Source organism: Dendrobates tinctorius, unplaced genomic scaffold (genome assembly GCF_039654945.1).
Source record: "Dendrobates tinctorius isolate UK_male_01 unplaced genomic scaffold, ASM3965494v1 ptg000018l, whole genome shotgun sequence".
Classification (NCBI taxonomy): Eukaryota; Metazoa; Chordata; class Amphibia; order Anura; family Dendrobatidae; genus Dendrobates; species Dendrobates tinctorius.
In genome coordinates this window covers 12,525,376-12,549,376 of record NW_027361686.1, presented here as the reverse complement: position 1 = coordinate 12,549,376, position 24,001 = coordinate 12,525,376, and the positions used below count along the sequence as shown (strand labels likewise).

Here is a 24,001-nt window from a genome sequence, read left to right as displayed (position 1 = left end):
ATTCTGGAGGAAAGCTGCATTCTGGTGGTGGACTCTGTTGCTGGGAGCAACAGCAACAGAGCAAAGCTAAGTGGTGTTATCCCTATTTGTATTTTTCCCTTGTGTGTATTAGTACAGCGGTGATGCCAGTGCATGCACCACCCAGCTCCCTAGCAAGGGATAGGTGTAGGGTGTGCTAGGGTGACAGATTCCGGCTCGGCGACAGGTGAGGAGCCTGTATAGGGAACGTTAGGAGTGTGAGGGACACTGACTCAGGGGAGTGCAGGAGGTCTCTACGTCCCCGTTCCCTATCGCAGGGCCCACCGTTGTAACTGTTAACCCTTCCCCCGTGTCTTGTTGTTTTAGCTACCGGCCTGCGGGTCGTGTCACACAGGACAGTTACACGTGCCGTGTCTTGTGGTCTTAGTTACTGACCAGCGGGTCGTGTCACAAAGGATGGGTCCACGTGACACGGAGGACTAAATAAGCCTAAAGCAAGAAAATGGGAAATCTAACCTGCCCCAGAGCAGACCCCAAAGGAATAGACAGCCCCCACACATGTATTGATGGTGAAACAAGATGAAAGCACAAACACAGGTAGGAAAATAGGCTGAGCAAGCGATGGGGCCCACACTAACTTGAAAGGACAGGAAAGGAAAGATACTGTCTGCAATCATGCCAAAAAACCCTGCAAAAATGTCCAACACTTCTGACAGCAAAAAAACCCTGAAGTCACTAGACTTCACCCACTATATCAGCATTCTGGCATATTCTGAGAACAGAGCAAAAAGAGGCCAATCTAATAAGGGACAAAAAAGCAAACTGGCACATACAGTAACATAAGAGTGGAAATTCAGCACAGCCCCAGCCGGGGCAGGCTGGCCACACAAAAAACTGAATAGACCAAACCAAATCAAATGTGAACATTAGTAGAGACCACTTAGCTTGAGATGGCAGGAACTGAGCTGGAAACTAAGACCTCAGGAGGCAGGAAAAAATCACCAGCATGGGAATAGGGAATCGGCTGTCTTAAATCCAGTCTGAGACTCCAGATGTCCAATTGTCCTCAAAATTATCAGGTGGCAGGTCTCTGTTAATTAGATCAGCTTCATTACCTCTTGCCACCACCTTTGTCAGCACAAACAGTTCCCTCACCAGAAACCAGAAGCAGACCAGAAAATGAGTTCACAACAGTACCCCCCCTTGAGGAGGGGTCACCGAACTCTCATCCACACCACCAGGCCGATCAGGATGGGCCCGGTGAAAAGCACGAACCAATCTATTGGCATGAATGTCAGAGGCAGAGACCCAAGAATTATCCTCCTGGCCATAACCCTTCCATTTGACCAAATACTGGAGTCTCCGTCAAGCCAAAAGAGAATCCAATATTTTCTCTACCTCATATTCCACATTACCTTTAACCAGTACAGGGTAAGGAGGTGCCGCCATAGGAACTACTGGCTCAACAAACCTCTTCAACAGTGATTTGTGAAATACGTTATGGATTTTGAACGTAACTGGAAGACCCAATCAAAAAGAAACAGGATTAAGAATCTCCAAAATCTTATAAGGTCCAATAAATTTGGCTTGAACTTTGGAGACGCAACATTCATAAAGATATTCTTGGACAACAACCAAACCATATCACCCACTTTAAACTGGAGACCAATGGTCCTATGCCGGTTAGAAAACCGCTGGGCCTTCTCCTGAGAGAGTGACAACTTATTCACCACTTGGTCCCAAATCTGCTGCATTCTCTCTACCACAGTGTCCACACCTGGGCAGGCTGAAGATTCCACTTGCCCTAAAGAAAATCGAGGATGAAACCCAAAGTTACAGAAAAAGGGCGACATCAAAGTGGCAGAACTAGCTCTATTGTTTAGCGGGAATTCGTCCAAGGGCAAAAATGAGACCCAGTCATCCTGATCAGCAGATATGAAACATCTTAAATAGGACTCCAAAGTCTGGTTTGTTCTCTCAGTCTGCCCATTGGTCTGAGGATGAAATGCAGAGGAGAAAGATAACTGAATTCCCAGATTGGAACAAAAGGCTTTCCAGAATCTGGAAACAAACTGGACTCCTCCGTCCTACACAATGTTCTCAGGAATCCCATGAAACCGAACCACTTGTTGTAATAGCAAGGGCATCAACGCTGAGGAAGATGGCAACTTTGGGAGTGGCACAAGATGGACCATCTTCGATAATCTATCACAAATCACCCAGATAACAGTCATTCTTTGAGAGACAGGAAGATCAGAAATAAAATCCATTGAGATATGGGTCCATGGCCTCTTGGGCACCGGCAGGGGCATCAACAACCCACTAGAACGAGAACAGGGTTTAGACCGAGAACAAGTCCCACAGGACTGCACAAAATTTCTGACATCACGAGATAAGGCAGGCCACCAAAAAGACCGACTCACCAAATCTCTGGTACCAAAAATACCTGGATGACCAGCCAATGCGGAGCAATGAACTTCAGACATCACTCTCTTCCTCCACTGGTCAGGAACATACAATTTTCCCATAAGACAACGATCAGGTTTATCCTCCTGAAATTCTTCCAGGGCACATCTCAAATCGGGCGAAATGGCAGAAAGAACTACCCCCTCACCTAGCATAGTAGTAGGCTCGGTCGCAATAAGAGAATCAGCAAAGAAACTCTTAGAAACGGCGTCTGCCTTAACATTCTTAGTGCCCGGAAGAAAAGAGACCACAAAATTAAAACGCGTGAAAAACAAGGCCCACCTAGCCTGTCTGGGATTCAAGCGTTTTGCCGACTCCAGATAAATCAAATTCTTGTGGTCGGTGAGGACCACAACTTGATGTCTAGCTCCCTCCAACCAATGTCTCCACTCTTCAAATGCCCATTTCATGGCCAACAATTCCTGATTCCCCATGTCATAGTTGCGTTCAGATGGGGAGAACTTTCGAGAAAAGAAGGCACAGGGATTAATTTTAGAAGTCATAGGATTTTTTTGGGACAAAACAGCTCCTGCACCTATCTCAGAAGCATCTACCTCCACCTGAAATGGAAGTGAGACATCAGGTTGCTGTAAAACCGGAGGAGAAGTGAATCTCCGCTTAAGCTCCTGAAATGCTGAGACAGCCTCTGGAGACCAATTCAGCACATCAGCGCCCTTCTTGGTCAGATCAGTCAGTGGTTTGACAATACCAGAAAAATTACCTATAAAATTATGATAGAAATTAGCAAAACCCAAAAACTTCTGGAGAGCCTTCAAAGAAGTGGGCTGAACCCAATCATAAATGGCCTGTACCTTGGCTGGGTCCATTTCAACAGTGGACGGAGACAAAATAAATCCCAAAAATGAAACCCTCTGTGCACCAAAGAGGCATTTCGATCCCTTAACAAACAGGGAATTCTCCCTCAAAATCCGAAACACAGTCTGGACATGTTCCACATGAGAATCCCAATCACTGGAAAAGATCAAAAAATCATCCAGATAGATGATCAAAAACTTATCCACAATGTCCCGGAAAATATCATTCATAAAGGATTGGAAGACAGAAGGGGCATTAGTGAGCCCAAAAGGCATCACCAGGTACTCAAAATGTCCCTCCAGAGTATTAAACGCCGTCTTCCATTCATCCCCGTGCTTGATGCGAATAAGATTATATGCCCCCCTGAGGTCAAGCTTAGTAAACCAGCAGGCACTTTTAACTCTGGAGAATTAATCAGACATCAGGGGTAACGGGTACTGATATTTAACCATCATCTTGTTAAGGGAACGATAATCAATACAAGGTCTTAATGAACCATCTTTCTTGGCCACAAAAAAAAGCCCAGCACCTAAGGGTGAAGAGGATGGTCTAATATGACCCTTCTTCAACGACTCCTTAATATAGGATCACATAGCATCATGTTCGTCTACTGATAAGTTGAAAAGTCGCCCCTTGGGAAATTTACACCCAGGCATCAACTCAATTGCACAGTCATAACTCCTATGAGGAGACAAAGACTCAGACTTAGGCTGGAGTCACACTAACCTGCGCAAAATACGGTCCGTAGTTTACATGCGTAATACGGATGAATGACCCCTAAATAGTGCTTCGTAGGCCATCCGTAAGCAAGGTGAGGTCGCGTATTTTGCGCATGTCTGCATCCGTATGTAATCCGTGTGGCATCCGTATGCAATCCGTATGGCGAGATTTTCTCGCAGCCTTGCAAAATGGACATTTAACGGTTTTGAGGCCTGCAAACAATTTAAATCATTAGCCTGCACCCTATTTAGACACTCAGAAACAGGTGGCTGCCTCCATTCTGTCCATTTGTCACCTTGCTTTCACGAGGTGTGTTGGTGTTCTTTGTGCAGCATGGCAGAGGGTCTGAGATTCAATACAACTGAGCAGGTTCTCTTTACCTGGCTTTTGTCACGGCGCTTTGGGCAACCATACCCAGTGATAGTGGATCCGCGGAGGAGGAGACGCATGTGGGTCCATCCACTTTTGAGGCAACGACTCACAAGAGGTCATTTTCACCGCCTCTATTCTTCTCTGCGGGAGCATCCGGAGAAATTTTACCAGTACTGTCGCATGAGCATTTCCACATTTGATCGACTCTTGGAGACAGTGCGCCCTGGGATAACCTTTCAGGACACAAGGATGCGCAAAGCGATATCTACAGAGGAGCGACTTCTACTCACAATACGGTATGTACTACACAACCACATTCTCTATGTTCATAATGTGTGTGCTAAAATATGTTTTTTGGCCTTCTTGGACAAAGTTTAATGCCCTCATCTTACTCCAAATATGTTTCAACTGACACACCAGATTGTTACATCTAATATGTCCTGCATATCACTTAGTCATTGTGCCACCAAATATGTGTGTGTTATTCTCTCTTAATTCCTACCAAGTTTGGTCGGCATGTAACTGATTTTTTTTTACTTTAGCCATTCTAAACTTAAATATTTCTGTTGTTCTACAGCTTCCTGTCCACTGGCCTGTCTTATGCCGCCCTCCACCATGAGTTTCTCATTGGAAAGTCAACCATTTCAGGCATAGTGAGGTCTACATGTACAGAAATCTGGACAAGACTCCATCAAGTGGTCATGCCCGAGCCCAGGATGGAAGACTGGTTAAGGATATCAAGGGAGTTTGAGGAGGACTGCCAGTTTCCAAATTGTATTGGGGCCCTGGATGGCAAACATATCAGGGTGCGTAAGCCGCCGAACTCAGGCTTCCAATTCTTCAATTATAAACAATACTTTTCTGTTGTATTGTAGGCTCTGGTAGACCCTCAATACAAGTTTATAATTGTTGACATTGGGGCCTATGGAAGGACGGGAGACTCTAGAGTCTTCAATACTTCCATAATGGCTCGGTGGCTACGCACCAACCAGTTGGATCTACCCCCACCACGCCAGCTACCAGGCTCCCCCGAACAATCAATCCCTTATGTCCTTGTGGCAGATGAGGCCTTTCAGTTATCGCGCAATGACATGAGGCCATATCCCCGGCGCAACCTTGACCACAGGCGCAGAATTTTTAACTTGCGCCTATCACGTGCTAGGCGACTGGTGGAGTGTTCCTTTGGGATTCTTTGTGCCAAATGGCGGGTACTCCAGTCTGCCATTCAGTTGAGTGAGCAAAATGTGAATGAAGTTGTGAAAGCCTGTGTTGTTCTGCATAACTTCACCAGGATACATGATTGTTCCTCCTCTGATGGTGTTGTGCGTAGGCCGGACAATGTGCGCAGGGTGAGAACACCTATGAACCCTCATCATAGACCGCTCTCTGGCCTAAAAGTGCGTGATATTTTCAATAATGACTTTATCTCACCTGAGGGGGCAACTTCTTGGCAAGAGCATGCTGTGTCTATGTTATAATTTGTTTCTTTAATTGTGTCTAAATATATATTACTCAAGCCCTTATGATTCTATGAGTGTTTCCTTGCATTGGTTTGTGTCTGTTAGTATGTTGTGAGGGATAATGAAAAATCACACAGAGACGTTAACTAGAGTAGACAAATTTTTAGTTTTGCCTTTATTTTTTTTTGGTTTGCTTAAAGGCAAACATAATATTGCCATAAGAAAATTTTGGCAATGGGCAAAATGACCCTTTGTGCCTTCTTTAGCTTTTTTTTAAAAATTAACATTACATAACAAAACACCAACAAAGATTAGGCAATAACAACATTGCTGCATGACTAGATTAAACTAGATTTTCCAACAAAAGGTGAGCTCCATCACCAAAATAAAGGCTACAAGATAACACTCACATTTCCTCATAATGTTTTCCAATCATAGAAAGATTCCACCATGACAGGCAAGGCTACCTCACAGCTTTCACACAGATATTACCTGTCTGTAGAACAGAGAATATTTAACCATGCTATACTGGAAAGGATGAAAATACAAAACTCACTTGTTAAGACATAGAGAGAGCGTGATATTCTGAATGCTGGTCGCCTTGAATTTTTTTAATAGCGATTGCTAGCAAAAAAGGTGACTACTTCACTAAGGCCAGCACGCCTTTCCTAGTGAGTAGTGTATTTTCATCCTTTCATTTTACAGTATAGCGCGTTTAAATATTCTATTTTGTACACACATGTAATATCTGTCTGAAAGGCGTGAGGTAGCGTTGCCTGTCATGATGGATTGTTTCATATGTTTGGAAAACATTGTTTAAAAGTGTGAATGTTAAATTATGTTCTAAATGTTGGTGATGGAGAACACCTGTTTTTTCCTTTCTATTAGGAGCACCACTTAAAACTCACTGGACATCTCCACCCATCATAATCATAAATCCTCATAGGTTGGGGAAGGGGAACGTGGAAGAACAGCCTGTGGGTGCTGCTGGACACTGTGGCCAACATCGCCCTGTGTGGGGCCATACTGTTGCCCATGATGCTGGAATTGTCCAGCCTCCTGGGACTGTTGGGGATACTGGCCAGAGTAATGATGATGGTGAGGGGCGTCTTGTTGGCTGTGGTAGGCACGTGGCTCATACCCACCAAGATAGCCAGTTCGTCCCCAACCAGGTTGGGACCAGCCTCCGACACTGGATGGGTACAATTGGCCATATTGGTGGGGTTGGCTTGAGGATGACATTTGGGGCTGCGGAATAGAAGGTTGGGTAGGGGGAGGAAGGGGTTGTGGTGTTGGCCCACGTATTAGGGGCTGTTCGGACCCTGCTTGAGCAAGCATCTGTGTGGGTGGTCTCATGCGCATTAGATTTCGTGGTGAGAGCTGCCACCTCTCCAGAAATTCAAAAACCTCATATGGGGTATTGGGGGGGGTGCTTGCATCAAGCAGGATCTGAATACATCCCCTAATACGGAGCCGGACCTCACGGGTAAGGGCACGGAGATAACGGGTGAGGCTACGTGCATAGGCCTCCTCCCCATCATCTGTAGTTACTCTAGACAAATAATTGAGCACCCCTGTGTCCACATTGGTCCTGCTCTCTTGAATAGTGACCTGGCGCCTTCTTCTTGTTCGCCGTGATGTAAGAGCAGCCTGTGGGGAGGACCTGATCTGGGCAGTTGGGCTGCTGCTCAAGTTGCCCGGCTCTTCCAGGATGGGTGATGTGGCAGCAGCAGACCGTCCTGGTGGTGTTGTGTGTAGGCCAGCCATTGTGTTGTCCTGTGATGCCTCATCTTCAGCCATCCTTCTTGTAGGGGGAGAAGATGGGCCAGCCACCTCATCCCCTACAGGATCTATAATGGGCTCTGCCTCTGAGGCCGTTCCTCGATCCGTAAGGTTGGATTGAGTTCTGTTATGAAATAGAACAGAGGCAAAAATACATCAATATTTTTGTCCCTGTAAAGTATTTGTGTAATGTATTTGTGTAATGTGGTGTGAGGTATGTACTTACAGTCTCAGATCCAGAATTGGGGCGAGGAAGGACAGCCGGTCATAGTACATGTACTTTCTTTTGACATATCCAGCATCCTCACTCCTGGACCGCTGCTGGCGTTCCCGGCGGAACTGGTCCCGGATGCTTCGCCAGCGTTTCATCACATCTTCCACTGCAATGTGACAGGAAATATTGTCAAATTCACATATTTGAGAGGCCACATTTTCTAACAGTAGTCTAGGCATAGGGCCTTCTGGGGTGTGCGTTCTACCCATGGTGGCATATGTAATTGGGCCGATACACAGGGTCTCATTAGCTACACTTAAACTAATTTTTTTGGCTAGGAGGATGAGGAGCTTGTGGCCTAACCCCAAATTATGGCTGTGTGAAGGCACGTGTCACATCCAAATGTAACGGCCTTATGAGGCTAAAAGTACATGCACAGGAAGGCGCAAAGGTTAATGATGTTTTTATGGTTGCACTTACGAATTTTATGCTGCTCATCACGTGGTCTGTCACCAAAGTCATGGTACATCTGGCGACAGATGCGCCTCCATGACGCCTCCTTTCTTGTCCAGTTAGCATAATTTGCATTGTGTGGGTCCCATATTTCGGGACGCTCCTGCACCAGGACAATGAGCATCTCCACATTTATGTACGTAGACGCCATGCTGCTGCTGTACTGCGTGGAGGCGTACTTCCTGGATGTCTGGAGCGCTTTTTGAGCTCATTTGCATGTCTAGGCTTCCTGATGATGGATTGGCCCATTTCCTATCACCAGCCAAAAGACCTGCGTATTGCTCGCAGGTCACACGTGTGTTCCGTGTGTAATCCGTATTTTTTGCCCACCCATAGACTTGCATTGGCGTACTACGGGCGTAGTACGCTGACAATCGCAGCATGCTGCGATTGGCACGGAGCGTAGGATACGGATGAGAAATATACGCCTGGTGCGAGTGACGCCATAGAGAATCATTTGTCCGTGTCTAATGCGTGCTTTTAAAGCCTCTCACTCGCCCGTATTCCTCACCAGTGTGACTCCGGCCTTACTCTCACTAAATACATCAGAAAAATCAGCCAAATAATCAGGAATATCATGAGACTGAGGAGAGGTGGAAAAAACAGGAGTGTCCCTAAGAACACACTGACAACCCCAACTCACCTCAGACACAGTTTTCCAATCCAAAACTGGATTATGAGTTTGCAACCAGGGAAAACCCAGAACAATAGTATCATGCAAATTGTGCAGCACCAAAAATTTACAATTTTCTTGGTGGTCTGGGGCAACTTGCATTATCACCTGGGTCCAAAACTGAGGTTTATTCTCCGCCAAAGGAGTAGAATCAATATCCCTCAAAGGAATAGGCGTCTGCAGAGGTATCATAGGAAAACCACAACGTTTAGCAAAGTCCAAATCCATCAGATTCAAAGCTGCTCCTGAATCTACAAAAGCCTTAGCGGAAAATGTGGATAAGGAGCAAATCAGAGTAATTGCCAAAAGAAACTTAGGTTGTACACTGCCCACAGCAAATGTGTGTGCAAAACGTTTCTCTCATTTAGGACAGACAGAAATAGTATGAGAGGCGTCTGCACAGAAAAAACACAGCTTATTATGCCTTCTAAACTCCTGACGTTGTGCCCTAGACAAAACCCTATCACATTGCATAGGTTTAGACGTTTGTTCAAAAGGTGGCAACGCCCCTCGTGTAGTTTTACGTTCACGTAAACGCCGATCAACTTGAATGGCTAATGACATTGAATAATCAAGACCAGAGGGAACAGGAAATCTTACCATAACATCGTTTACTGTCTCTGATAAACCCATCCAAAAGAGAGCTGCCAATGCACCATCATTCAATGTAGTAAGGACCGCCCACTTTTGGAATTTTTGACAGTATAACTCTGCAGAATCCTGACCCTGGTTCAATGCCAACAGGGTTTTCTCAGCTTGATCAACAGCATTAGGTTCATCATACAACAACCCCTAGGCTTGAAAAAATGCGTCCACATTAGTCAAAATAGGATTTTCAGGTGTCAGAGAAAACGCCCAATCCTGGGGATCGCCGCGCAGCAAGGAGATGACAATTTTAACCTGCTGCACATAGCTCCCCGATGAGTTAGGCTTCAAGGCAAGAAATAATTTACAATTATTCTTAAAATTCAAAAATTTTGACCAATCCCCAGAAAACACATCAGGAGTAGGGATCTTTGGTTCAACAGCATGTGTGACTGAATGAGATAGGCGGAAATTCCCCGCACTTCAGCAGAGAGCTGCTCCACACGATCAGACAATTGCTTAATCTCCATTAGAAAAAAAATCCTCCTACGGCCCCAGAGAAAAAGATGAAAAAACACAAATTAAAAAAAAAAAATTCTTTCACTTTTTTCTTATTTTTAACAATTCTTTCCTGCTTTTGAGTACCCTAGAATCTGCGGTAAGGCTGGTGATTCTGTTATGATTGGGTCACTGAGGAGTAAAACAAAACCAAGCTGAGTCACAGAAAACCAGAGAGGTTGGTAACTACGTGGATTGCAGACCCCTGATCCTAACCACACAACTAACAGCAGCCGTGGAGCGTACCCACGATGATTCCTTGTCACAGCCGGAAGACTAAATAAGCCTAAAGCAAGAAAAGGGGAAATCTAAACTGCCCCAGAGCAGACCCCAAAGGAATAGACAGCCCCCACACATGTATTGATGGTGAAACAAGATGAAAGCACAAACACAGGTAGGAAAATAGTTTGAGCAAACGATGGGGCCCACACTAACTTGAAAGGACAGGAAAGGAAAGATACTGTCTGCAATCACACCAAAAAACCGTGCAAAAATGTCCAACACTTCTGACAGCAAAAAAAACCCTGAAGTCACTAGACTTCACCCACTATATCAGCACTCTGGCATATTCTGAGAACAGAGCAAAAAGAAGCCAATCTAATAAGGGACAAAAAAGCAAACTGGCACATACAGTAACATAAGAGTGGAAATTCAGCACAGCCCCCAGCTGGGGCTGGCTGACCACACAAAAAACTGAATAGACCAAATCAAATCAAATGTGAACATTAGCAGAGACCACTTAGCTTGAGATTGCAGGAACTGAGCTGGAAACTAAGACCTCAGGAGGCAGGAAAAAATCACCAGCATGGGAATAGGGAGTTGGCTGTCTTAAATCCAGTCTGAGACTCCAGATGTTCAATTGTCCTCCTCATTATCAGGTGGCAGGTCTCTGTTAATTAGATCAGCTTCATTACCTCCTACCACCACCAGAGGGAGCCCGGATAGAGAACTCATAACTCCTTTGTCAGCACAAACAGTTCCCTCACCAGAAACCAGAGGCAGACCAGAAAATGAGTTCACAACAGTTACGACTTTGGTCAGTAGATAGAGCCAAAAACAATGAAAACATTAAATCTATGGCTGAAACTGAACACTGTGGATATTCACAGCAAATCATTGTATATATTGTCAAAATAGACAGTTAAAGGTTGTGAATTATGTCAGAGACAGAACACTCCTCATCTGGCATCAAACGGATGTCACTATTCTTATTCTCCGAAGACAACAATAGGACCAGCTCAGTCACTGGTCTGAAGAATGTCTTAAGTTCATGCCCATTGGCCATCCTAAGTTCAACCTTGCAGACATTGCCATCTTTACTCAGGAATGTTGCAGTCACTAGTCCGAGTGGCCACTGGTTTCGGTGGGCTTGACAGTCTTTCACATGAACAAGGTCACCAATCCTCAGATTAGGTCTGGTAGATTGCCACTTCGTCCGTGACAGCAAGGTAGACAAATACTGTTTGTGCCACCTGTCCCAGAATGTATTGGCAAGACTTTGTACCTGTCTCCATTGGCGCTTGTAGAGGTCCTTAGCATCAAATCCTCCCGGAGGGGCACTGGATAGTCCTGTTTTCTGGGTTAGGAGAGTAGCTGTAGTCAATAACAAGGGCTCCTCAGGATCATTAGGAACTGGAACCAAGGGCCTTGCGTTGATTATAGCTGCGGCTTCTGCCATGAAGGTGGTTAGGCTTTCGTGGGTAAGTCTTGCTGCTCCTTCCTTAAGAAGAGTAGAGTCAAGAATTCTTCGTACTAGACCAATCATTCGTTCCCAAGATCTACCCATGTGTGAGGAGTGAGGTGGGTTGAATGATCATGTGCAACTTTGGTCACTGAAGAACCTCTAGAGAGTCTTATGGTCTAGATTTGAAGGTATGCCCAATACCTTTGCTGCACCAATGACGTTGGTACCTCTGTCTGAACATATATGTTTGATAGGATCACGGATGGCAATGAAACGTCTCAAAGCATTGATGAAGCTTGAAGTGTCAAGTGACTCAATGAGCTCTATGTTGACGGCTCTGATTGACAGACAGGTAAACATGATGGCCCAACGTTTACCATTAGCTTGTCCGCCTCTCGTGTGACGAGTAACAACTGACCAAGGCCCAAGCACATTGAGACAAAAGCTGGTAAAAGGAGGGTCTGGGCTGAGTCTATCTGCTGATAGGTCAGCCATCTTTTGGGTTTGAGTGGAACTACGAAGCTCACGGCAGGTAATGCATTTGTAGATGACACTACTGATGAGCTTCTTTGCACCGACAATCAACAGGCCAGCAGTTCTTTTGGCTCCTTCTGTGAATAGTCTTCCTTGGTGTTCGACCAGATTGTGGTAGGTTGTACGATTAAGTAAGCAACATGACATTTTCCAGCAATAATAAGAGGAAATTTCTCCTCAAACTCCATTTTAGCTTCTTTGAGCCGACCTCCTACTCTCTGCAGGCCGATGAATGGGTCGAGTTTTCTCTATGAGATGCTCGCTGGTATTGGAGCTTTGGTAATGAGACATTGGATTTCCACAGAGTAGGTTTCTCTCTGAGCTGTGATGATGTGGTTTCTGGAAGATTCCAAGTCAGAGGCAACATAAGTGTTTTTACAGAGATGCCAACCTTTACATCTTTCTGTGTCACAAGCTTGGTGATCTTGAATGAGCAAGCTATATGAGTCAGGCAGGTAATGGCTCGAGCAAGTGACTTCCAACTTGAAAACTTGTCAAATCTGTTGGATCCAAGCTGGATAGCAGATGTCGTTGTATGAAGTGTAGACACTTTAGGGTGAATTTCAGCATCTGAGTCCTCTCCTATTAGTTCAAAGGTGCCTGGACAACTTTCCTCAGTGTACAATAGTTTTGGTCCTGAGAGCCAAGTAGTGCTCTCTAGTCGACTTGCGTCAACTGCTCTAGTTGCATGATCTGCAGGGTTTTGGTCTGTGGGAATGTAATGCCACTGTTTTGGATGAACTGATCTCCTAATTCGTAGCACTCTGTTGTTGACATAAATGTAGAATTGCCTGGTTTCATTGTGGATGTATCCCAGGACTACTTTGCTGTCTGAGTAGAACTTGGCTTGTGTCAGGTTGATATCCATCTAGGATGCGATGAACTCTGCTAACTCGACGGCTAAAACTGCAGCACAAAGTTCTAACCTTGGTATGGTGTGCTCTGGTTGTGGAGCAAGTTTGGCCTTCTCCATAACAAATCCAATGTGGCTCTGACATTTGGAGTCCACAGTTTTGAGATAGGCAACAGCAGCAATTGCTTTTACAGAAGCATCTGCAAATACATATAGTCTTTGGCTCTGTATCTCTGTAGAGGGCACAGGGGTGTATGGTCTTGGAACATTCAGGTTGGAGAGGGCTGCTAAGGAGTTCTTCCATACTTCCCACTGGATTCTCTTATCAGGTGGCAGAGGTGCATCCCAGTCAGATGTTTTCTTAGTTAAGTCTCTTAGTATGGCTTTGCCTTGTATAGTAACAGGAGCTGCAAAACCTAAGGAATCGTACAGGCTGTTGATGGTAGACAGGACACCTCTGCGTGTGAAAGGCTTTTCTTCCTGGCTGACCTGAAAGGTGAAAGTGTCTGACTGTAGATTCCAGAGACGCCCGAGGCTGTGTTGCATTGGTGTGGGGTCTTACCCTAGGTCCATGTCTCTGAGACCGTTACACAAGTCTTGTGAAGGGAATGCTTTCATGAGTTCTTGGCTGTTTGAAGTTATTTTATGAAGCCTGAGGTTGGAGCAAGCAAGCATCTCTTGGGCTCTCCTGAGAAGACTGATGGCAGTCTCATTTGAAGGCATGGCTTTCAGACAGTCATCAACATAAAAGTCTTTTTCTATGAATTGTCTGACATCTGATCCATATTCTGTTTCTAATTCTTGAGCTGACCTTTTGAGTCCATAGATGGCAACTGCTGGAGAAGGGCTATTGCTGAAGATGTACTCTGTGACCTCTTTAGTAGGATTATTGTCTCTGTACCAGAAGAATCTTAGGAAGTTCCTGTCTCTCTCTCTCACAAGGAAACAATGGAACATTTGCTGGATGTCAGCGATGAAGGCAATGGATTCCTTACAGAAGCGCATAAGTACTCCCGGCAGTTTGTTATTGAGGTCTGGTCCTGTCAGTAGAACATCATTCAGGGAGACATCATCAAACTTAGCACTGGAGTCAAACACCACTCTAATCTGGCCCGGTTTCTTAGGGTGGTACTCCAAACATGGGTAGGAACCAGCTTTTTTCAGAGTCTTTGAGAGTGGGAGCTAGTTCTGCATGACAGTTCTCAAAAATCTTTGACATGAAGGAGAAAAAGTGATCTTTCATCTCTGCTTTCTTCTGCAGATTATGTTTAAGGGAAGAGAAAGGTTTTAATACCTGATTTCTGTTGTTTGGTAGACGTGGTCTGTGGGTACTGAAGGGAAGAGGTGCGACCCAGCTGTTGGTCTCATCTTTTACAAGACCCTTGTCCATTACCTCTAAGAACAACTTGTCCTCTACCGACGTTGCCACTTGGTTGTCTTGCTTAGTTCTCTGGAAGACTGTGCACCCCAACTGATCCTCATTGCTTCCTGAAACCATACTGCTGTTATGAGTAAAGTCTATTAAGTGATTGGGTAGTTGGATGCTGTGTGGTAGTTCCTTGACATGGAACTCGTTGTTGCAAGGTTGAAACAGAGATGGGCGTCCTTTCTCCAATGTATTTGTTAGCATACTTGTCACAGAAGATGGGGCGTGCATGTGTCCCAAACATACGTTTCCTATTATGACCCATCCTAGGTCTAGCTTTTGGGCATAGGGAGCATTGTGGAGTCCATCGATATGACTTCTCACTTTATGAACCTGTAGAATATCTCTTCCCAACAACAGTGTTATCTGTGCCTGATGGTCGAGTTCCGGTATAAGGTGTGCTATAAGTTTTAAGTGAGCATGATGGATTGCCACATCTGGTGTAGGAATTTCAGATCTGTTGTTTGGTATCTGATTACACTCGATGATTGTAGGTAGTGGTAGGCAGAATTGTCCGACTAAGGACTCAATTTGGTAGTCAGTGGCTTTCCTACCTGCTGTTGTCACAGTACCTGCATATGTCTTTAATGAGTAAGGAGTCCTTTGATGTTGAATAGGTCAAAGAATGTTGATCTAGCCAAGGATTAATTACTTTGATTATCCAAGATAGCATACAGTCTCACAGCTTTGTCTCTATGACACTTTGGGTACACTCTGACGAGGCATATTTTAGAAAAAGACCTGCTGTCTGTTGTGAACTCATTTTCTGGTTTACCTCTGGCTTCTGGTGAGGGTGGTGGAGATGGCTGTGTTGACAATGGAGTCATGAGTTCTCCATCCAGGCTCCCTCTGGTTGTGACAGCAGGTAATGAAGCTGATCTAAATTGCAGAGACCTGCCACCTGAGGAGGAGGACTGTGAGTGGACATCAGGAGTCTCTGACTGGATTTAAGACAGCCGACTCCCTAATTTTGTGCTGCTGATTTTCTCCTGCCCTGAGGTTCTGGTTTCCAGTTCTGTTCCTGCCTTCTCAAGCTAAGTGTGCTCTGCTATTTTTCACATGAGATTTGGTCTGGTTTACTCAGTTTTTGTGGTCAGCCAGCCCCTGCTGGGGCTGTGCTGAATTTCCATTCTTATGTCTCTGTTTATGCCAGTTTGCTTTTTGTCCCTGATCTGATTGTTCTCTTTTTGCTCTGTCTTCAGAATATACCAGAGTGCTGATATAGGGATTTGAAGTCTAGCGACTTCATGGTTTTTGTTATCAGAAAGTGTTGGACATTTTTTGGCAGGGTTTTGTGCGTGATTGCAGACAGCATCTTTCCTTTCCTGTCCTTTCTAGTTAGTGTGGGCCCCATCATTTGCTCAGCCTATTTTTCTATCTGTGTTTGTGTTTTCATCTTGTCTCACCTTCAATACGTACATGTTTGGGGGCTGTCTATTGCTTTGGGGTCTGCTCTTGGGCAGTTTAGATTTCCCCTTTTCTAGCTTTAGGCTTATTTAGTTCTCCGGCGATGACGAGGCGTCTAGGATCATCGTAGGTACGCTCCACGGCTACTGCTAGTTGTGTGGATAGGATCAGGGGTCTGCAATCCGCTTAGTTACCAACCTCTCTGGTTTTCAGGGGCTTAGCTTGTTTTTGTTTTTCCTCCTCGGTGACTCTTTCATAACAGAATCACCAGCCATACCGCAGATTCTAGGGTACTCAAAAGCAGGAAAAAAAATTGTAAACAAAAAAAGTGTCAGAATTTTTTTTTTATATGTATTTGTTCCTCTTATTCTCTTGGGCCGTAGGAGGATTTTTTCCTTAATGGAGATTAAGCAATTGTCTGATCGTGTGGAGCAGCTCGCTGCTGAAGTGCCGGGAATTTCCACCTATCTCGCTCAATCACATGCTGTTGAACCAAAAATCCCTACTCCTGATGTGTTTTCTGGGGATCGGTCAAAATTTTTGAATTTTAAGAATAATTGTAAATTATTTCTTGCCTTGAAGCCTAACCTATCGGGGAGCTCTGCGCAGCAGGTTAAAATTGTCATCTCCTTGCTGTGCGGCGATCCCCAGGATTGGGCAATTTCTTTGACACCTGAAAATCTTATTTTGACTAATGTGGATGCATTTTTTCAAGCCTTGGGGTTGTATGATGAACCTAATGCTATTGATCAAGCTGAGAAAGCCCTATTGGCATTGAACCAGGGTCAGGATTCTGCAGTTATACTGTCAAAAATTCCGAAAGTGGGCGGTCCTTACTACATGGAATGATGGTGCCTTGGCAGCTCTCTTTCGCAAGGGTTTATCAGAAACCGCAAAAGATATTATGGATTTCCTGTTCCCTCTGGTCTTGACGATTCTATGTTATTAGCCACTCAAGTTGATCGGCGTTTACGTGAACGTAAAACTACATGAGAGGTGTTGCCACCTTTTCAACAAATGTCTGAACCTATGCAATGTGATAGTTTTGTCTAGGGTGCAATGTCAGGAGTATAGAAGGTGCAATAAGCTGTGTTTTTTCTGTGGAGATGCCGCTCATATTATTTCTGTCTGCCCTAAATGAGAGAAACATTTTGCACACACATTTGCTGTGGGTGGCGAACAACCTAAGTTTCTTTTGGCAATTTCTCTGATCTGCTCCTTATCCACATTTTCCTCCAAGGCTTTTGTGGATTCAGGAGCGGCTTTGAATCTGATGGATTTGGATTTTGCTAAACGTTATGGTTTTCCCATGATACCTCTGCGGACGCCTATTCCTTTGAGGGGTATTGATGCTACTCCTTTGGCGGAGAATAAACCTCAGTTTTGGACCCAGGTGTTAATGCGGGTCGCCCCAGACCACCAAGAAAATCGTAGATTTTTGGTACTGCATAATTTGCATGATACTATTGTTCTGGGTTTCCCCTGGTTGCAAATACATAATCCAGTTTTGAATTGGAAATCTGTGTCTGTTGTGAGTTGGGGCTGTCGGTGTGCTCTTGGTGACACTCCTGTTTTCTCCACCTATCCCCAGTCTCATGATGTTCCTGACTATTTGGCTGATTTTTATGATGTATTTAGTGAGAGTAAGTCTGCGTCCCTGCCTCTTCATAGGAGTTATGACTGTGCAATTGAGTTGAGGCCTTGGTGTAAATTTCCCAAGGGTCGGCTTTTCAACTTATCTGTACCTGAACACGAGGCTATGTGATCTTATATTAAGGTGTCGTTGGAGAAGGGTCATATTAGACCATCTTCTTCACCCTGAGGTGCTGTGGTTTTTTTGTGGCTAAGAAAGATGGTTCATTAAAGCCTTCTATTGACTATCGTTCCCTTAACAAGATTACTGTTAAATATCAGTATCAGTTACCCCTAATTTCTGACTTATTCTCCAGAGTTAAAGGTGCCTGCTGGTTTAGTAAGCTTGACCTCAGGGGGGTGTATAATCTTATTCGCATCAAGCATGGAGATGAATGGAAGACGGCGTTTAATACTCCGGAGGGACATTTTGAGTACCTAGTGATGCCTTTTGGGCTCACTAATGCCCCTTCTGTCTTCCAATCCTTCATGAATGATATTTTCTGGGACTTTGTGGATAAGTTTTTGATCATCTATTTGGATGATATTCTGATCTTTTCCAGTGATTGGGATTCTCATGTGGAACATGTCCGGACTGTGTTCCGGATTTTGAGGGAGAATTCCCTGTATGTTAAGGGATCGAAATGCCTTTTTGGTGTACAGAGGATTTCATTTTTGGGATTTATTTTGTCTCCGTCAACTATTGAAATGGACCCGGCCAAGGTGCAGGCCATTTATGATTGGGTTCTGCCCATTTCTTTGAAGGCTCTCCAGAAGTTTTTGGGTTTTGCTAATTTTTATCCCAAATTTATAGCTAATTTTTCTGGTATTGCCAAACCACTGACTGATCTGACCAAGAAGGGCGCTGATTTGCTGAATTGGTCTCCAGAGGCTGTTTTGGCATTTCAGGAGCTGAGGCGGAGGTTCACTTCTGCTCCGGTTTTACGGCGACCTGATGTCTCACTTCCATTTCAGGTAGAGGTAGATGCTTCGGAGATTGGAGCTGGAGCTGTTTTGTCCCAAAAAGATCTGGTGACTTCTAAAATGAATCCCTGTGCCTTCTTTTCCCAAAAGTTCTCCCCATCTGAACGCAGCTATGATGTGGGGAATCGGGAATTGTTGGCCATGAAGTGGGGCATTCAAGGAGTGGAGACATTGGTTGGAGGGAGCTAGACATCAAGTTGTGGTCCTCCCTGACCACAAGAATTTGATTTACCTGGAGTTGGCCAAACTCTTGAATCCTAGACAGGCTAGGTGGGCCTTGTTTTTCACGCGTTTGATTTTGTGGTCTCCTTTCTTCCGGGCACTAAAAATGTTAAGGCAGATGCCCTTTCTAGGAGTTTCTTTGCTGATTCTCGTATTGTGACCAAACCTACTACCATCCTAGGTGAGGGGGTAGTTCTTTTTGCCATCTCGCCCGATTTGAGACGTGCCCTGGAAGAATTTCAGGAGGACAAACCTGAGCGTTGTCCTATGAGAAAATTGTATGTTCCTGACCAGTGGAGGAAGAGAGTGATGTCTGAAGTTCATTGCTCTGCGTTGGCTGGTCATCCAGGTATTTTTGGTACCAGAGATTTGGTAAGTCGGTCTTTTTGGTGGCCCGCCTTATCTCGTGATGTCAGGAATTTTGTGCAGTCTTGTGGGACTTGTTCCCGGTCTAAACCCTGTTCTCGTTCTAGTGGGTTGTTGATGCCCTTGCCGGTGCCCAAGAGGCCATGGACCCATATCTCAATGGATTTTATTTCTGATCTTCCTGTCTCTCAGAGAATGACTGTTATCTGGGTGATTTGTGATAGATTTTCGAAGATGGTCCATCTTGTACCACTCCCAAAGCTGCCATCTTCCTCAGAGTTGGTGCCCTTGTTTTTACAACAGGTGGTTCGGTTGCATGGGATTCCTGAGAACATTGTGTCAGACAGATGAGTGCAGTTTGTCTCCAGATTTTGGAAAGCCTTTTGTTCCAAGCTGGGAATTCAGTTATCCTTCTCCTCTGCATTTCATCCACAGACCAATGGGCAGACTGAGAGAATAAACCAGACTTTGGAGTCCTATTTCAGATGTTTTATTTTTGCTGATCAGGATGATTTGGTCTCATTTTTGCCCTTGGCCGAATGCGCCCTAAATAATAGAGCTAGTTCTGCCACATTGATGTCGCCCTTTTTCTGTAACTTTGGGTTTCATCCTCGATTTTCTTCAGGGCAAGTGGAATCTTCAGCCTGCCCAGGTGTTGACACTGTGGTAGAGAGAATGCAGCAGATTTGGGACCAAGTGGTGGATAAGTTGTCCCTCTCTCAAGAAAAGGCCCAGCGGTTTTCCAACCAGCATAGGACCATTGGTCCCCAGTTTAAAGTGGGTGATATGGTTTGGTTGTCGTCAAAGAATATCTCTATGAAGGTTGCGTCTCCAAAGTTCAAGCCAAGATTTATTGGGCCTTATAGGATTTTGGAGATTCTTAACCTGGTTTCTTTTCGATTGGCTCTTCCAGTTGCTTTTAAGATCCATAACGTGTTTCATAAGTCTCTGTTGAAGAGGTTTGTTGAGCCAGTGGTTCCTATGGCGGCACCTCCTGACCCTGTGTTGGTTAAAGGTAATGTGCAATATGAGGTAGAGAAAATACTGGATTCTCGTCTGGCTAGACGGAGACTCCAGTATTTGGTCAAGTGGAAGGGTTATGGCCAGGAGAACAATTCTTGGGTCTCTGCCTCTGACATTCATGCCGATAGATTGATTCGTGCTTTTCACCGGGCCCATCCTGATCAGCCTGGTGACATGGATGAGGGTTCGGTGACCCCTCCTCAAGGGGTGGTACTGTTGTGAACTCATTTTCTGGTTTACCTCTGGCTTCTGGTGAGGGTGGTGGAGATGACTGTGTTGACAGAGGAATCGTGAGTTCTCCATTCGGGCTCCCTCTGGTGGTAACAGCAGGTAATGAAGCTGATCTAAATTGCAGAGACCTGCCACCTGAGGAGGAGGACAGTGAGTGGACATCAGGAGTCTCTGACTGGATTTAAGACAGCCGACTCCCTAATTTTGTGCTGGTGATTTTCTCCTGCCCTGAGGTTCTGGTTTCCAGTTCTGTTCCTGCCTTCTCAAGCTAAGTGTGCTCTGCTATTTTTCACATGAGATTTGGTCTGGTTTACTCAGTTTTTGTGGTCAGCCAGCCCCTGCTGGGGCTGTGCTGAATTTCCATTCTTATGTCTCTGTTTATGCCAGTTTGCTTTTTGTCCCTGATCTGATTGGTCTCTTTTTGCTCTGTCTTCAGAATATACCAGAGTGCTGATATAGGGATTTGAAGTCTAGTGACTTCATGGCTTTTGTTATCAGAAAGTGTTGGACATTTTTTGACAGGGTTTTGTGCGTGATTGCAGACAGCATCTTTCCTTTCCTGTCCTTTCTAGTTAGTGTGGGCCCCATCATTTGCTCAGCCTATTTTTCTATCTGTGTTTGTGTTTTCATCTTGTCTCACCGTCAATACATGTTTGGGGGCTGTCTATTGCTTTGGGGTCTGCTCTTGGGCAGTTTAGATTTCCCCTTTTCTAGCTTTAGGCTTATTTAGTTCTCCGGCGGTGACGAGGCATCTAGGATCATCGTAGGTACGCTCCACGGCTACTGCTAGTTGTGTGGATAGGATCAGGGGTCTGCAATCCGCTTAGTTACCAACCTCTCTGGTTTTCTGGGGCTTCTCATGTTTTTGTTTTTCCTCCTCGGTGACTCATTCATAACAGCTGTCTATTGTCCCTTTACAGACTTCAGTACATTGTGAAGTGATCTCTGGTGTAGCTGCATCAGTGCTCCTTTCCTCCCCGTCATGCTCACTGTCATCTGGCGTGTTTTGCGCACTCCATGGAGCTGGGCCAGAGTGTAGGGCAGTGTTATGATCTGTGGTGCCACATTCTGTGCCTTTTTCACTGACCTTACAATCCTTGGCGAGATGAGTGGTGGATGAGCAGCACTTGTAGCAGATACCGTTCTCTTTCAGGAAGCTTCTGCGATCCGGCATAGATTTTCCCCTGAAGGCTCTGCATTTCAGGAGAGGGTGAGGCTTCTAAGATGAAACGGGCACTGCTTGTTAGGTTCTTGTACCTTTGTCTCTGATTGAGAGCGGCCAGCAGACCTGTAATTGGAACTTGGAGAAGAAACGTAAGTCTTGTGCACTGCCACAGATGTTCTGCGTGGGTTTGCAGCTGGTGATGGTGAGGCATATGACATTGCAAAGTCAAAGCTGGGATCATTTCTGATTGTCGCTTGATCGTGTATAAAGTCTACAAAAGTGGAGAAGGGAGGGAATGAAACACTGTGTTTGTATTTGTATGTGGAACCACGTGTGAGCCACCTCTCCTGTAGATTGTAGGGCAACTTTTGGACTATAGGGTTAACACCTTTGGCTGTGTCGAGGTATGCAAGTCCTTGTAGGTCACTTTCACATTTGGCAACTAGGACCTCTTGTAGCAGGTCACCTAGCTCTCTAAGTTTTGGGAGACCTTTGTTAGATTTTTTTGGAAAGTCATCGATTCTTTTGAACAAGGCAATCTCTATGATGTCTGCCGAGCCGTAACACTCATCCAGCCTCTTCCAGATCTCTTTGAGGCCGATTTGAAGATGGTTTATGTTAATGTCTCTGATCCTTACTGCGTGTTTGACTGACTCTTCTCCTAGGTATTTGACTAAGAGGTCTATGTCTTCCCTGTGTTGTAGCCCCAAGTAGACCAAATGGCATGTTCTTGAGCTGGAACAAACCCTCTGGGGTGGAAAAAGCCATTTTTTCTTTGGTCCTCTTGATTATCAGAATTTGCAATAACTCTTGGTAAGATCCAGAGCAGTTATGTATCTGGCATTACCAACTTTGTGAATTAATTCATACCCTGGCCATGGGAATTGCATCAAATTTAGAGATTTCTTTTAGCTTTCAAAAATTATGGCAAAACCTCAAGGTCCCATTTCTTTTGGGAATCAACACAACCGGGCTAGAACATTCTCTTCGAGTCTCATCGATCACTCCCAGCTGCAACATATGTTTGACTTCAGTCGAGATTGCTTCTCTGTGTGCCTCTGGTATTCAATAGGGTTTAAGGTTTGTTTTCTTACACGGTTCAGTAATTATATTATGTTTTATTAGATGGGTAATTCCAGGCAGGTTAGAGAACTTTGTTTTGTTTCTATGGAGGAATTGTTGTGCTCCCTGACATTGAGTTGTCAAAAGGGTATCCCCTAATTTCACCACTGGAACAGGATGTGGTGACATACTATGCTTCAGACCAGCATCGCCTAATGATTCCCTGTCTTTCCAAGGTTTAAATAGATTCACAACACAATACTGATGGTACGGTTTATGTCTTACTGGTTGGTGCGCCTTATAATCTACTTTTCCAACCTTCTCTACTACCTCATATGGACCCTGCCACTTCGACAAAAACTTCCTTTCAACTGTTGGCACTAAGACCAAGACCCTATCTCCTGGGCTGAAGTTTCTGATTTTGGTTGCCCGATTAGACTTGGCTTTGGGCCTTCTGCATGTTGTCTCTGACAATAGGTAACACTTTTTTGATTTGGTCCTCCATCTTTTTGTGACTGCAGACTTATGAATCCCCCCCAGCGCATGCACTGTGCACTGCTGGGATTCGCCGGTTTCAGACCCGGGGCAGGAGGGTATGTATACGTTACACATACCCTTAGCCAGTGGGCGTGGCTCCCCTCAATGCACTTGTATTGAGCTGAGGCAGCGCCAGTCTACATTAGTGACTCCCACTGGCCTGGGGTATGTATATTCCATACATACCCTTTGGTCCCGGCTTTGAAATCGACGCACAGTGTGTGCACTGGGAGAATTCATAATTATGCAGTCACACAGAGTAACAGTGTTTTGGATCAAAATATGTCATCAGTGTTTGTTCAATATGTCCATTGTCACCATTGATGTAACTAGAGACTGATGGGCCCAGGTGCAAGATCTGGACCAGCCTTCCATCCCACATCCTGGTATATATGTTCTGGTATATATATCTCCCATCCTGATATATATGTCCCTTATCTTTCGCCCCATTATGGTACTATCCCTGATCCTGGTATGTATATTGCCAATTCTGGTATATATTCCCCATTCTGATATACATGTCCGTTATCCTGGGCCCCATTGTGGAATGTTTCCCCTGTTCTGCCGCTGTTCTTTAATGCATAGAACAAAATAATGTAGAAAAGGAAGGGATTCCAGCTTCTTGTTCAGTAAAAATAATCCATATTTATTCAAGGAATTAAAATGTCCATGCAGTTAAAAACGGTGGACAGGGAAACATGGCGACGCATTTTTAACACAATCTGCATTCTTCCTCA

General features: G+C 44.9%; 1 protein-coding gene across 1 annotated transcript in view; it reads left to right on the top strand.

The window, feature by feature from the left end:
• Nucleotides 1-24,001, top strand: part of LOC141082546 (NXPE family member 1-like) — a 357,108-nt gene that overhangs the window by 235,113 nt on the left and 97,994 nt on the right. The window lies entirely within an intron of this gene.